The following is a 17,099-nucleotide window of genomic DNA, read 5'->3' on the forward strand; positions in this document are numbered from 1 at the left end:
CCCTTTTTCCTTTGCCGGCCCTACCATCCCCCCCACTTCACGCTCTTATTTGGAGACAATTTCTCCTACTTACATGAATCTGCACACTACTATTTTGCCTTCCTATGGTAGAATAGAATAGACTGAATCAAAATGATTTAATTTGAAATAATATTAAAATTGTTCTTGAATTTATATTAAATTAGACTGAAATTAATTAATTCAAATTTGAATGCAAATTAGTGTTTTATTTATTTATTTTTAAATTATTTTTTAAAAAAGATTAACTATTAAATTTAATCAATTAATTTATTTGAAATTATATTAAAAATAATTAAAAACTATGAATTTAAATTTGATGTATCCAATGCATAAAAAAATGGTGTACGAGCAGTTATACAATATCATAGTAATTCCATATAAAACATCCTATATGGAATGATAAATTAATAAAGGATAAACATATATATACAAATGAGTTTTATAAAGTTGTAGTTGCTAAATAATTAAACAGTTTTTTTTTTAAATTAATAACTGAATTATGTACCTGTTAACTTTTGTCATCCATACAATATGTTCACATGAAATCACAATTTTATATAATATTTCAAAAGAGTGGAATCTTAGATTATTGGTTGAGATTTTTTTTTAGCAGAAAATAGAAAATTCATTGGATAATTTTATTTTTATAAAAAGAAAATCTCAATTTTCAACTATGATTTATATATGAATTCAATTCAAAAATATAAAAAAGAAAATATATTAAAATTCAAATGTGTAATCTAATGTATAAGCTAATGGTGAGAACATAAGGAATTGATTTACACTACCACACATTTTTGACAATTTCATACCATAAAATTTGAAGTATTGTCCCACTGATTCTCATCTAATGAGAATGGAGTATTTTTAAAATTATCAAAATTTGAATTTAGGTTATAGTTGAATCTAAATAAGAAAAAAAAAACTCATAAATTGAATTTTCTCATGTGCTTTATCTGTCCTTTTTTTAAAAAAAAAAAAAAAAAAAAAAAATCATTACACAATGAGTTCAACCCTAATTTCTAAAACAATGACTATTTGCTGTGATGGTTTGACAATGGAGGAGGCAGCAAATAAAGAAAATGTCTTATTATGTAAAGTAAAAATGCCCATATTAAGCACCAATTGCCAAGTCAAAATAATTTTGTGCCTTCAATTAATAAATATTACATCTAACATTGTTAACGAGAGTCAATTTAAATGCCTTTTTCTTAGTAAACTATAATTTTTCTTTTATTAAAAGATAATTTTTTTTAAGAGCATAGAAGATCTTAATTTAAGTTATGACAGTTGAAATTGCTGGGCTTAATGAAAAATTTCAACAAGTTGTCAACATTCAATTTCTCTTTTTCAAAGAAAAGAATGACTTATTTAGCATTAAAGTAGGCATGAAAAATATATTGTCAAATCTAGATATTATGTTACTCGAAACCATCATAATAGTTTTCCAAATCATTTCGAAATAATTTTTCGGATCTCATCAGGTTCACATAAAATGACCATTTTTGAAAGTCCTTTTGTAATATCAAACTTCCTGCTAAGATTTCTTTATTTGGAAGCTATTTCATGGAAGTAGGGAACTATTACGCTATCGAATGATAATATTACTTGGTCTTTTTCTAGAAATTATCGCTAAAATCACCGGAAGGAAACGTCTGTTACAAGCCAAAGAGAAAAAATAAAAAGTAAATAAATGGTAAGCAAAAGTTAAAAAGAAAGCTCGTGGATTGGCGTCTTCGTCTTCCTTTAGTTCCCTTCCATTTTGTCTCTCCAAGCTCCGTCTATTCAAGAATAATGCTGTGGAGAAAGAAATTGTGACAGTCAGTTACCAGATTTCAGGGGTAGTCAATTTTTTTTGGCATCTGAGGTCGACCAGCTTTTCACTGTTTGTTTTGTAGATCTGAGGTTGGGGAAAGTTTTTGTATTGTTGGAAAAAGCGGGATTTGATTGCTTTTCTCAGCTCCAGCAGCTGCACCGTTTTGTTCAAAATCCTAGGGACAATTGGAATCCTAAGGCATGGGATTGGGATAGCGTCAGGTTTGTCGCCCAACCCCTTGGACTCTGACACCAACATTTTGCAGTTTTGCTCCGCATCCTCGGAGCCTAAGAAGAAGACTGAAGCTTCTGGGAATCATGTTCCCTTGAAAAAGGCCGCTGTGGATGAAGATGATGGACTTCGCTTGCATCTTGCTGGAGGCTTGAATTCTGTTGAGGAGCTTGTCTCCACGCCCAATAAAAGAGTCCGCTCTGTATCTCCCGGCACAGCTACCTATCCAATGTGCCAGGACGATAATTGCAAGGAAAATCTATCTAATGCAAAGGACTATCAACGCCGTCATAAAGTTTGCGAGGTTCATAGCAAATCCACTAAAGCTCTTGTTGGGAAGCAGATGCAGAGGTTTTGTCAGCAGTGTAGCAGGTTCTCATCTCATTACTTCATTGACCTCATTGATCATTAGTTAAACTTTAACCGTCATATTCTTGTTTATTACACATTATTATTTTTATCTTTAGTTTACAAGTATAGTCTGTTTGATACCTTTGGTTGTTAACTTGGAATATCTCCTTTCTGGATATCATTAATTTATTTTCTCCATGGCTGCTTTGATTTCACTCGCATCAAAACCTTCACTGCTGTTTGCAAGTTTCAAACACTTTCTGAGTTTGATGAGGGGACAAGAAGTTGTAGGCGTAGGCTTGCTGGGCACAACTGACGGAGGAGGAAAACCCAACCTGAGGATGTTACCTCACAGCTGCTACTCCCTGGTAACTAGGATTCCACCAGCAACGCAAATTTAGACACGGTTAACTTGTTAACTGCTTTGGCACGCACTCAAGGTGACAGAATTGTCTGAATGAATTGAATTGTTATTTTCCACTTCATTTGCTTAAATTTATGTTGAAAACTACGGGGAAGAACCAGGGAAAAAGTACTAATAACTCATCAGCGCCAGATAGGGACCAGCTGATTCAAATTTTGAGTAAAATAAATGCATTACCTTTGCCAATGGATCTTGCTGCTAAGCTTTCAAATATTGGAACTCCAAATAGGAAAAATCCTGAACAACCATCATCAGATCGCCAACATATATTGCATGGAACCACATCTTCTCCATCAAACATGGACTTGCTTACTGTTCTTTCAGCAACTTTGACAGCATCTGCACCAGATGCTCTAGCAATTCTATCTCAAAGAAGCAGCCAGAGCAGTGACACTTAGATGTCTAAGTTGACTTGCCTTGATCGAGCTACAGGTCCCAATCTGCAGAAGAGAACTATTGTCGATTTCCCTTCTGTGGGTGGTGAGAGAAGTAGTAGCTGTTACCAGTTTCCTGTTGAAGATTCAGATAGCCAGCTTCAAGAAAATTGCACTAGTTTACATTTACAGCTATTTAGCTCTTCACCTGAGGATAACAGTCCACCAAAACTGGCATCTTCTAGGAAGTACTTGTCTTCTGACAGCAGTAATCCAAGTGAAGGGAGATCTCTGTCATTATCTCCTCTAGTTGCACAGAGGTTGTTTGCTTTGAAGAGTACAGCAGAGACTGTGAAATCTGAAAAGATGTCAATCAGTAGAGGTGTCAATGCCAATGTTGAAGGTACCAAAACTCGTGGATGTGTTTTGCCTCTTGAACCCTTTAAAGGTTCAAATGGAGGGGCTAACCGAAGTTCATTTCAAACTTTTCCATATCAAGCTGAATAAACGTCTTCCTCTGGATCAGTTCATTAGTCAGAACGCTGATGCCCAGTTAACTACTGCCTTTAGATTGTGTTGAGCCTGTTGTTTGCTTAATTTTCTGTTTTTGCATTTGGACATGAGATAATTCTCAATATCAAGTATTTAATAGTATGGCCTTGGTATGATTCCCTCCACAGGATTAAACTGATAAAGATCCCAGCCATTTCCCAGGGAAACTTTGAATGCAGGTTAGTTCATGGGTTTGTTTATAGTATAGATTTTTTTAGGGGGACAGGAGGTGGAGATGCAGTAACAATTGCTTTTGAATACACCTAATTGTCATTATTCTGCTTTTGTTTCAGCTCTACAATTGGCTTTCTAACAGTCCATCTGAAATGGAGAGCCACGTAAGGCTTGGTTGTGTGGTTTTGTCATTTTATTTATCTATGTCATCTGCAGCTTGGGAGCATGTGAGTGAACTGCTATAATGCACATTAGGAATTTTAATGTAGCATTATGCTGACCATTTCTAGGTTTATTTGTTTCCTTGCAGCTTGAAAGAAACCTTTTTCAACAAGTCTATTCTTTGGTTCAAGATTTAGATTCTGATTTTGGAGGAGTGGGAGATTTTTATTGCATACAAGCAGGCAATTAGCATCATATAAAGACGGTGCATAGAATAGATGAGGGTTGCGTCCCACTCCCACCCTTGTCCTTCTATGCTTATGTTTCTCTTTTTGTAATCTTAGGGTCTTAGTTAATGATGATGATATTCCATATGGCCAAAGAACAATCAAATTCTAATCTTATCGTGCACATTACATAATAAAAACGATATAGTGTTTATGTGAATTGTGAAAAATATTGGGCATGATTTAATTTTGGCTCTTTGCATGTAATAAAATTCAGGAAATATTCGTTTATGCAAATCTTGGGGAACATGGATCTCCCCGGAGTTGATTGCAGTGTCCATTGGCAGTTGTTGGTGGGCAGGAAAACTCCATTTTGTTAAGAGGAAGAAATCTAACTAATCCTGGCACAAAGTAAGCAGAATTATTCTTGAGTGTTGCTTGTTGACTTGTCTCTTATTTTACGGAAATGCTCATCTACAATTTATGCAGGATTCATTGCACATATATGGGGGGATACACATCAAAGGAAGTCACTGGATCAACTTCTCCAAGTGCCATGTATGATGAGATAAATGTGAAAGGCTTTAAAATTCATGTTTCTTCTTCTAGCATTTTGGGTCGCTGTTTCATTGAAGTAAGAGTTCGAACCTTTTTGTAAGCATCTGAAGTTTAGTAATAAACAATCTTTGAGAATGATGCATGTGACTTCTGCCTATATTATAAACAGGCGGAAAATGGTTTCAAGAGCAACAGTTTTCCTGTAATAATAGCTGATGCTACGATCTGTAAAGAGCTAAGACTTCTTGAATCTGAGTTTGATGAAGAGGCTAAAGACTCTGATAACTTTTCAGAAAAACAAGCTCAATGCTTCCATCGGCCTACATCAAGGGAGGAAGTTCTACACTTTTTGAATGAACTTGGATGGCTATTCCAACAGAGGAAAGTGTCTTCTATGTTTGAGCTTTCAGATTATTCACGTAGCCGGTTCAAGTTTTTGCTCATTTTCTCATTTGAAAGAGACTATTGTACGTTGGTAAAACAATTTTGGACATGCTGGTAGAGAGAAATTTGGACATGAGAGGGTTAGCCAAGGAGTCATTGGAGATGTTGTCTGAGATTCAGCTTGTGAACCGAGCGGAAGGAGGTGCAGGAAAATAGTGGACTTGCTTATCCATTATTCCATTAATAGCAGTGACGTTTCCTCTAAAAAATATATTTTCCCACCAAGTATTGCTGGACCTAGTGGTATCACATCTCTACATTTGGCTGCTTCCACTTCAGGTTCTAATAATCTAATTGATGCTTTGACAAATGACCCACAGGAGGTAATCATTCTTTCATCTTCTTGCTTTTCCTTTCCATTTTCTTTTTTGGTGTGTTGGCTTGCAAGTGGGGACTGGTTAGAAGAGGATATAGGATCTTTGCCAAGATTCCTATGCTCATAAGCTAGCCTGGGGTGGCTGACTTGTGACGCCTTAAATATCCCCTTTTTCATTCGTTCACTCTTGAAACATTCTCCATATGATTATCCTAATTGAACTATCAGGGTATCTATAGTTTTTGAAGTCATCACTTCATAATAGCATCTGCTTTTGAGGTGGTGTTATTGAGAATGGCGACAAAACCCTAGTTTTTTATGCAGATTTGTATCTTGTTTTTCCATTCATTTTTGGCTGCGAGGTTATATGTTTTCTTTTTCACTTGTCTTGGGTTTTGGAGTGGATGGGGTTCTGGGAGGGACGGGGGATTGGAGATTTTTGCCAGAAAAAGTAGTAGTACTATTCTGGATTATTAGTTTTATGTATTGTTTTATGTTTAATGCTCTCAAGAATCATTTTGTGGTAAAATTTCCCTTTCTGCTGCAGATTGGATTGTCCTGTTGGAATTCTCTTTTGGATCCAAATTGCCAGTCGCCACATGCTTATGCTATTGTGACAAATAACCAGTCTTGTAACACATTGGTGGAGCATAAACTTGCCAACAGAAGAAATGGTAAGGTTTCTGTAACAATTGGAAATGACGTGGGGCAACCATCATCTTCAAGAATGACATCAAATTTTCAGCAAGGGCGTAGTTCTTGTGCAAAATGTAAGACTGTGGCAGCAAGATACGACAAGAGGGTTTTGGGTTCACAAGGGTTGCTTCAGCGTCCCTATGTTCATTCAATGCTCACCATTACCATTGTCTATGTTTGTGTATGTCTGTTCTTGCAAGATGCGCCAGACATTGGCTTAGTTGCTCCTTCAAATGGGAGACTTTGGATTATGGCACCATTTAGTGATAACATGAAACATTTTGGGGAGAAACAGGAGGGATCAAAGAAATAACCTATTTAAAGATGTGTTCATCACCTATTAGTGAGAGCAGGAAATATAGGTGCTGCTGCTGGTGTGGCGTCAAATGCTGCCTGCTATTGTTAGGAAGCCTGAGTTCTCCGAGTTATATAGGTTAGGACCGATTATTGTTTGGGATCACAAAATATTTTTGAATTGTTGAAATCTTTGGATCCGAGACCTTTAACAGGACAGGCGTTAGGTGCGTTATGAAGTGGGAGACACTGCAGAAATATGAAGGATTTTAGGAGGTGCTTGGTTTAGCCGTTGGATGCATGATGGCGGATACCCAAACAGTTGAATTTAAGTGTTTGGTAAAATTCTAAAAAATTACCCGATAACTGAAAAGCAGCTGATAGGATACTTATCAGCTGCAGATTCTATCAGCTTTAAAATATGAGCTGTTTAGAACTGCTCTATATATTTTTTTATTTTTTAACTAAAATATTTCTACTTTAATATTTATGCAGTGTCCTTCATTGTGTTATCTTCTTGCTCCTATTTAAATCAAAATACTAATTTCTTTTCAATCTGTCATTTTCCTTATTGTATTTTCTTGCTTCTATTTCCATCGAAGTTGTGATTTCTTTTCAATTTCTGTGTCATCATTGTGTCTCCTTCTTGAGCTTATCAATTGAAATTCTAATTTCTTCTCAAGGTAAAATTAATTTGACATTAAAGTACATCAGATTATCCCTTATTGAGTCAAGAAGGTATGATTTTCTGATTTTTAATTCTATTTATATTACTGTTGTGTCTTCTTTTTTAGTTTTGAATTTAATTTAATTCTAATGATATGTGATCACACTGCTTATGAACAAAGAGTAAAAGGTAGCAACTCTAAACTCAAATTATGAATTCATACATTATGATTTCAGTTTAGCTGCATATATATATATATATATATATCTTAATTGCAATTTCTTTTCTCCTGATGCTATTCACCTCACAAAGAAAAAAATCAATTTCTTTTTCCCCTGTTCACCTAGCAATAAAAAAATCAATTTATTTTTTTCTTATTCACCTCACAAAGAAAAAAAAGTCAACAATAGTTGCTATATATATATATATATTTTTTTTCCTGATGTTATTCACCTCACAATGAAAAAGAATCAATGGTGTTCATGAATCTAATAGCTTGACTTAGAAATTATGTTCTGTGCCTAGAACAGTAGTAATCTGTTAATAGTATGCTCTAGAGCATATCATTTAGTATGTATCTTGTACATATTTTTATTAATAAAAGGCATTTCCACTTTTCCATTTACATAATATATTTATGTGTAATTGAAAAGTTCCATTGATATTTTGTTAGAAATATTATTCTTAAGTTGTTAAGAATATGAGTGACAATATTTCTAGCACAAAGTATCATAAATAGGTTCGCAATCGAGGATACTTCATAATAAGGACATGACTTATCCAGAAAGATTGTATTCATGTTTGTTTCCAAGTTATTTATATGAGATATAAATAAGATGGAATGGTGAGTCTCATGCCATCTAACAAATATGATAGGCACTTATAAATGATAAGTAGGTTGAACTAAGTTGACACTTATGACAAACACATGGAGTTTACTCTTGTCAATGTTTTGTCATAAATCATATCAGTGCATATAATCTTTAGACCTGAGATAGCACAGTTATCTTGTATATAGGTAGTTTGAGTTTGATACTGCTTTCATATTTGTAATATGTATGGGTATATGGGCATGTGTTGGCTCCTACTAGTTATATATGAAGGTAGGTGTTGATCAAGATGGAATCTGTTCCTTTAAGTAAATAGAGATAAAATCCTATATTCATTTAATTGTTCTTGATGTTTCAAGTTCTTGGCCAGGATAGATAGATTTATTCAGAAAGGAGTTTCTGATGAGAAAATCTTTTAATCAAGAACTGGAATTAAAAGAGAACATAATATTCACAAAGAAATGGAGTTTGACATAAACCATGACTCACTTGAGTTGGGATTTTGTAACAGAGAGATTCTAGTGCATGGTAACATATAATTATAGGTTCATTTAAGGTAAACCTTATTACTAATTGGGTGGCCATGACATGCTATGCTAGGTGTTAACCATGGTCTATGAGGTGCATAAAATGATTTAGAGAAATCATTTATGGTAAGAAAGAGTTCTGATGATATTAAGAGTTGATATCATGTCTCATTGCCAATTAGTGATAAGCCTAGTAAGTCACACACATACACAAGTTATCACCTATTTAAATATGATTTAATTAATTAATTAAAGAGTTTAATTGATTAATTAAATAGGTTTGGTTTGCAATTAAATTGCAAAGTCCCTAGCATGACTTGAAACCAAATCTAGATTATTGGATGTGTAGTATAAATTAAATTTATATTTAAAGTGTTTAAATATGAATTTAATTAATGAGAAATTAATTAATAGAGATTAATTAATTAATTTATATTTGATATAAATTACTTAGAAGAAGAAAAATAATTATTTTGGGTTAAGAACTCAAAATTAAGACACAGGGGCATTTTGGTCATTTCACAGTGTGACACGTGGCACCATGAGATTGTGACACATGGGATTACACATAAGCTTGCAAAATGTTTTTTTTTAATCATGTAAGATGATTAAAATCAAGATTAAATATAGGTTTGACACTTGGCACAATGTGATTGGGTCACTTAAACCTAGAGCTAATCAAAGGGTGACATGTGGCAAGGGTTTAATGTGTTAACCTAGCTATTTAAGTGTTGTTATGAAAAGAAAAATAACCAGCAGCCACTCCTCTCCTTTGTCACGCCACTTTGAGGCTTTTCATCTATTCTTCTTCATCTCTCATCAATTCAAAGAGATTATCCATCAATCTCTTGAATTAAGAACACTAGAAATTGTTTCTAATGTCTTGTTTACATCTTTAATCTCTTAAAAGGCAGAACTTTAATTTCTAATTAATAGAAAAAGCTTTAGAAGCTGTTCAAGGGCTGTCATAGGTGTTCTTGGTGTGGACAAGCTAGAGGGACAACATCTGGTGTCCTGAAGACGAATCTTAAAGGCGCAAACACGCTGCAGTGCATCAAGAGGTTAGTGTAATCGTTCTTGATTTAATCTAGGGTTCTAAAATTAATCTGATTAATTTTAAAATCTTAAATGGCAAATACAGATCCAAAAACATATTAAAAGAGTTTTAATATGTTGTTTATCATTGAAATCAAATAGATAAAAATAAATCTTGCATGATGCATGTGACCCTAGGTGAAAATTTTTGAATTCAATGGTATAAACTTGTGTTTTTCATGCTTCCGTTCCTTCATAATCTTGTTCCATTCATGATGATAGACATCTTTAGATGTATGAATGCTTTGCATTAGAATAGAAGTTGGTTATACAGTTCTTTTATTAACTAAACAAGTCGATTTCCAATTCTCATGATCAATTTTAATGCTGGAATTAGCTATAATACTAAGAATTATTTGATTTTCATCATTGGAATTTGGAGATTATGGAAAGAGTTATTATTAGTTATCTCATGATAAATTCATGTAATACTGAAGGTCTAGATTATTATTTTTAGTTTTATTTGCCTTTCAAAAGCTTGAATTCTTACAAAATAGGAAACTTACTTTCATGCTTTTTTTCTTGAATTAATCTCAAATGGGGATTTATGTTTAATACTTTTGCATACTTTTATTTACTTGAATGTTATTTTTATTTGGAGTTAATAGCATTCATCTTTATAGGTTGATATGGCTACAAAAAATAAGGGTGCTGGAAGGGTTGCATGGAGTAGTGAACAATTTAACTTGTTTGTTAAAATTTGTGTTCGAGGCACTAATTTGGGCAAGAGAAATGGTGGTGGATGGGGTGACAAAGGATATACATGGTTACAGAATGAATTGAGGCAAGTTGGTGTAGAGTATACTAAAGAGCAATTAAGGCACAAGTGGGATTGGATGAAAGATCAATGGAAGATGTGGAAAGCATTAAAAGGGAATGAAACAGAATTAGGATAGGATCCCATAAAAGGCACAGTTGTTGCTCCTGATGAGTGGTGGAACGAAAAAATTAAGGTAAGTTAAAAAAAGAACTAGCTTTTAAGGCTTTATTAAACAAATAGGCATTTAATTATTTATTAACACTAGTGTTTTGATTTTTATATGTATTAGGAAAATTCAAATTTTGCAAGATTTCGAGAGAAAGGAATTGGACAAGAGCTTTATGAAAACTATCAAGAATTATTTCTAGGAATTGTGGCTACTGGGGAATTTGCATATGCACCATCATCTGGAGTTTTACCTAATGAAACTTAGGAGACGCAACAATTTAATACCGCAGATCATGTTGAGGAGAATATTAGTGCAGAATCAAATTTTGATGATAATTTAAATGAAATGATGAATGCTGGTTTTGATCCGAGGTTCATTCACCAAGCAAAGAGGTGAAAATGTGGGTTTAGAAAATACAAAAAATGATAGTAGTCAACATAACGTGCAAAAACAAAAGAGGAAAGAGTTGTCTAATGACCTTGCAACAAAGAAAAAAAAGATAATAAGGGAAAAAAGGTTTCAGGTGCTACATAGATGACTGATACAGTTAAAGAGCTAAAAGAAACTATAAAAGAGACCATGGAGTCTAAGACTGCAACTATGTGTAGTCTTTTGGGAGATTGCCTTGGTTGTTCTATTGAAGAAGTTATGAAAGATGTATTAACTTTGCCACTTATAGAGAAAGTAAGCGATATTCATTTTTTCTGCACACTATTACTTGATCAAAAGTCAAAAAGAGAGATGTACAATATTTTCGAAGATGCAGAAACAAAGTGGAAATGGCTTCAATTTCATTTCTCATTATGGACTAATGGTGTGTGGAAGCCTTCTACTTAGTAGATGCTATTACTTGTATTTGCTATTTTTCTTATTTTCATTACTTGTTTGAACTCTTAATTATCAAGTTTGGCATTGCAATAAAGTTTTAGTGTAATCATGAACTTTTAAAGTTAAAATATTTAGTACTTGATATTAATTTATATATGAGGTTTATTTGTTTTTATTTTTTCTTGATAGATATGAATGTTGTTCAGCGAATGATTTGGGATGATGATGACGATGAAGTTTGGAAGACAACCACATATGCAGTTGATATTATATGTAGCTATTACTTGTCTTATATTCATAAAGAACCTTGTATGGATTCATTCCATACAGGATTTGTATGGTTACAAGAAATAATGAGAGGTAATGAGAGAAGATGTGTTAATTTATTCGGAATGGATAAAGACACATTAATAAAACTTTGTCTAGATTTAGAGTGTCATTACAAATTAAAATGTTCTAAAAAAATGACTATTTTAGAAAAAGTTGGCATGTTTTTATATGTTCTCGCTTTGGGAGCTTCAAATAGGCAAGTTCAAGAAAAGTTTCAGCATTCAGTAGAAACTGTCAGTAGGAACTTTCATGAAGTATTAAAAGCAATGCTGTGCTTGTCAATTGATATGATAAAACCGATGCACTCTAACGCTCAAGAATATTCCTCTTGAGTTACTGAATGATGACAGATATATGCCTCATTTCAAGGTATATTTTTCAAATTTTTTTCTTATCTTTATATGTAGTACTATATTACAAATATCATTAAAAATCATTAAGTATTTTAATTTTTTAAATTTAAACATTTGAAAAATAGGACTGCATTGGAGCAATTGATGGAACTCATGTGTCTGCTTGTGTTCAAGAAGAAAATTTGATTCGATTTATTGGTAGAAAAGGGGTGCCTACCCAAAATATTATGGCTGCTTGTAGCTTTGATATGCAATTTACATTCGTAATGGCAGAATGGGAAGGTATAGCTCATGATGGACGCCTTTTCCAGTATGCTATCAATAAATAAAATTTAAACTTTTCCAAACCACCACCAGGTAAATGTGTATTTTATTTTCATTTTTCTCATTTCTTTTTTTAATTGGTCATAAAAAGGCAAGTACACAGATGTACACACAAACCTTATACTATTATACATTAGTGATTTATTTTTTTAATAAAATATATTTCATATGTAGGAAAATATTATGTAGTGGATGCTGGATATCAACAGATGGAAGGATATTTTGCACCTTATAAAGGTACTAGATATCATTTACCTAATTTTCAACGTGGTGGAAGACCAATGAGACTCAAAGAAATTTTTAATCGTTAGCATTCATCTCTAAGATGTTGCATTGAACGAACTTTTGGAGTTTGGAAGGCAAGATGGAAGATATTACGAACAATGCCTCCTTATTCATTTTATGTACAAAGAGATATAGCAGTTGTGTCCATAGCATTACATAATTACATTCGAAGAAAAGCATTGGCTGATCCAGCATTTGAGCGATTAGATAAAAGTCCAAAATTTATATCACCAGACATATTTCGTGATGCAGATGACATTAAAGCGGAAGAAAGTAGTCAAGAAAGTGGAACACTTCAAATGAATGCATTACGTGATCAAATCACTTGTAATTTAATGTTGGCAAACAATGATTATTAATTTTTTTAAATAAATATTATTTACTATAGTTTCAAATATATTTTACTTTAAAATATTTAATTTTTATTTATATATTTCAATAATAATTAAATTTGTTGAAATAATAAATTAATAATATATATTTATTTTAATAATAAAATAATTAGCAATATATAAGAAATTAATAATTATATAATTATTTTAATAATAAAATAAATTAGATGATACATACCCTTATTGGTCATTTTACATATGAACAGCAGCACCCAACATAATTTTACCAAACACTTAACATCAATCGGCCATTATCACACCACTACCTATCAACTAACAAGAATGCCTATCACCTACTGGCTATCACCGCACTCAACAGCTTAAACCAAACAGGCCCTTAGTAGGTTGGACCTTGGCCTTAAACCCAAATTAAGGGAAATGCAGGGGAGAAAGATGTTAATTTTAAGTAGCCGATTTTTCCTTATTAATCCGACCCCCACTACCAACTAGTCTTACAATTAAAAGAGCTTCTAAGTTTGAGGTGTTACTGATTTTATTTCTTTACGGTAAAGTTGATTAGGATCAATCACAGAACTGAAATATTGTATGATCAAATAGTGAAATATTTGTTAAATTATATTCGAAATAACAGACATGTCCCATTCTTTTTAATATCCATGTGGGCTTTACTTCCCTCCTCTTCACATTCCTTTGACATGAGCAAAGCCACATGGACATAGCCGTTTTCCTTCACCGCCGAATAGTCACATTTGTTTGGAAGCCACATTACATTATGTAAATTGACCTTTGGATCATCATGCATAGTCTTAAAGTCAGTATGGCATTCAAGCTTGTCAAACATAAAAGCGCGGTCATGCCTCGAAAAAATAGCCTGCCATCGCAAAAAAAAAGAAAAAGAAAGGAAAAGTTCAGATTTATTTGAGAGGTTTATTACCCAAAGTGGTTGGCTAAAGTAGTCATGGGTTGAAAGTCGAATGAGAATACTCAAGGAAGGATGCAGCCGCCTCATGATGCGGCGCGCAAGTCCACATCAAACTCGAACATTTGAATTTTTCATATTTTACAGGGATTTTTAATTTGTGATGTATTCTTTATTTTATTAGATAAATTTTATTTATATTTTTTAATTTATTTAATATTGTAAATTACTATTTTTATTTAATTTAAGTCTTTAAATATATTTTTTATTTAAATTAAAACTCTTTAATTCATTTTTATGTAAATTATAATTTAAAACTCTATAAATGCTCATTGTATTTTTATTATGTATTATTCAATGAAGTATTTTTTCTTTATAAAGCTATTTTTGCTTTATTTTATCTTAAACTTTCGATTAAGTTTTATTTATTTTAAAATATTATATTAGATCTTATTTATTTTCAAGAGTTTAATCATGTGTCAATCTTTTTCTGTGCTCCACGCTGCATCAAGTGCTATCAGAGTAAGAATTTTACCCTCATTAGGATGGTCAATGTTAGTGGTGGTGGCAATTAATCTCATGACAGTGATCAGGAGTTGTATGCTGTTTGTCGAATAATTGAAGAACAAACTACATCTTTTCGCAACATAAGACGTCAATTGAAAGAGATTCAAGAACAATTGCACGTCATATTGGGAGTTCATAATGTTAAGAAGAGAAATCATAAATTGAATCAAGCAAGAGGAGTCAACCATGAGATAAGGAATTTGGAGGTGAAATTAATTATTATAGAGACATCAAATGATGTTAAAGATTTTGAGCATGAACAGAGAACAACTCAAAGTTAAAGACCCTAAACTTAAATGATTTGAGATCAAGAATTTGAAAGTTTGATTTTATTTCATTTTGCTATGGAAATGAACAATAACAAATCATGGAGATTTCAAAGGGGATTGAAGACAAACAATCCAAGAAGACAATGAAAATTGAAGAAACTCAAATTATGGAATTTATGGAGAATGAAGATTTTTCTAATCCTTTAATTCCTATTATTTTTGTTGATTTTATTTGTCCAAATGTTCCAACAGGTGCAAAGAAATGCGAAATTGCTCAAATTAAATTTGTTCAAGTCAATCTTGTTGCTATCATTCAAGAAGAAGATATGATGTGATCTTCCGATAGAAATTTTGATTCTCCAAAGACTTTAAAATTCGATGTCAAATTTTATCTAAAGTGTAAATGAATGTTGTGGTGTGAAAATCCATATTAGATCCGAAAACTTGTGTTTTTCATATTTCACAAAGACTTCTAGTAGAAAGATTCTTTATTTTACTAGATAAATTTTATTTATATTTCCCAATTTTATTTAGGAATGTAAAATATTACTTCTATTTAATTTAGATCTTTAAATATATTTTATATTTAGATTAAAACTCTATAAATACCTATTGAATTTTTATTATGTAAAAGTATTAAGATTTATTCAATGAAGTATTTCTTCTTCATAAAGCTGTTTTTACTTTATTTTGTAATAAATTTTGGATTAAGTCTTGTTTATTTTAAAATCTTGTATTAGATTTTATCTAGTTTCAAGGATTTGATCTATGTCAATCTTTTTTCGAGCTACACACGCTGTGTCACCTCAAATCATCAATGAAGTACAATGATTGAATAGGCTTAACACTACGCCAAAAGGTGTTTCTTCTTTTTTAGAGAAATTTTCAGGGAACTCCTGAATTCCAGTCTTCTTGAGCTCACCTCCTCTTATGAACCAAAAGAGTAACGTATTCCTATATTTGGCGGCTACCTATGAGAATATTGCGTCAGTCTTGATTAGGGAAGAAGCAATTCGATAATACATAGGATAGTACCTTTCTATTCGAATAGCTAGTTTCATTTGTTCGGCTGATTTCCTGTTCGTCCATTTGGCTAAGTTGACGAAAATCCAGAATCTCTAAGAGAGAAAAAGTCATTTCTGAGAAGAAGAAAGCGGCAATTAAATGCGGTTATTTTTATTTTCCTTTCTTCTCATAAAGAAAAAAGGAACCAAAATCATTAATAGGTAAAGCAATGCACATTGACATTGTTCTTGAGATACAAATTAAGGGGAAAAATAAAGCAGAGGAATTCCTGAATTATTCAGTACTGTATCAAGACTGAGAATTTCAAAAGTTAACATGTTTCGAATAGAATTGGGAGCATTAATTCCTTGCAGTTATTGTAGGCTTATTGAGTGGTTCTTGCCAATATTCTGCAGGGCTGTATGTAGACATGATAAGGAGAGGCCTGTAAGAATGGAGTGGAGTTAATAAATAATTGCTTTATTGACAGGTCTGATCTCAATATACAATACAATAATATACTTGTAATTTGCAAATACACAATGACCCAATCCCTAATCACATAACTTGTATCTCCCACATTGAACACTACACATCATCAACTTACATCTGAAATCCCATCAATATATGCATTTTTTTTATCCAAACTTGCATAAATATATATATATAGCAGCCTGTTCAAGATAAAGCAAACAGTTTATGTATTATTTAATTGGAGGCCTTGTAGGGCGCCTTCCTCTAGCAACACTTTGAATTAAGGCTTGTCCGACGCCTTCCCCAAGCCTCTCGATGAGCCCTCCAATGAATTTATTGATGTGTCCGATCTCAATGTACAATACAATAATATACTTGTAATTTGCAAATACACAATGACCCAATCCCTAATCACATAACTTGTATCTGCCACATTGAACACTACACATCAACCAAATCTGAAATCCCATCAATATATGCATTTTTTTTAATCCAAACTTGCATATATATATATATATATATATATATATATATATATATATATATATATATATCAGCCTGTTCAAGATAAAGCAAACGGTTTATGTATTATTCAATCGGAGGCCTTGTAGGGCGCCTTCCTCTGGCAACACTTTGAATTAAGGCTTGTTCGACGCCTTCCCCAAGCCTCTCGATGAGCGCTCCAATGAATTTATTGACAGATC

General features: G+C 32.6%; 1 long non-coding RNA gene, 1 other non-coding gene and 1 pseudogene across 3 annotated transcripts; all 3 read left to right on the plus strand.

Annotated features, from left to right (window-relative positions):
• Positions 1 to 1,816: 1,816 nt before the first annotated feature.
• LOC110639662 (squamosa promoter-binding-like protein 14) lies at positions 1,817 to 6,610 on the plus strand (annotated as a pseudogene).
• Positions 6,611 to 8,700: 2,090 nt separating this feature from the next.
• Positions 8,701 to 11,041, plus strand: LOC110639670 (uncharacterized). The gene is made up of 3 exons (XR_009142030.1): positions 8,701 to 9,725; positions 10,383 to 10,712; positions 10,809 to 11,041. It is a non-coding gene; the product is annotated as an uncharacterized LOC110639670 (transcript).
• Positions 11,042 to 11,086: 45 nt separating this feature from the next.
• LOC131171359 (uncharacterized) lies at positions 11,087 to 12,968 on the plus strand. Of its 2 annotated transcripts, XR_009142032.1 has the most exons (3): positions 11,087 to 11,876; positions 12,473 to 12,556; positions 12,698 to 12,968. It is a non-coding gene; the product is annotated as an uncharacterized LOC131171359 (long non-coding RNA). The 2 variants fall into 2 exon arrangements; XR_009142031.1 differs by lacking the exon at positions 11,087 to 11,876 and having other exon boundaries at positions 12,194 to 12,556.
• The last annotated feature ends 4,131 nt before the right edge of the window (positions 12,969 to 17,099 follow it).

Source organism: Hevea brasiliensis, chromosome 12, assembly GCF_030052815.1.
Source record: "Hevea brasiliensis isolate MT/VB/25A 57/8 chromosome 12, ASM3005281v1, whole genome shotgun sequence".
Taxonomy (NCBI): Eukaryota; Viridiplantae; Streptophyta; class Magnoliopsida; order Malpighiales; family Euphorbiaceae; genus Hevea; species Hevea brasiliensis.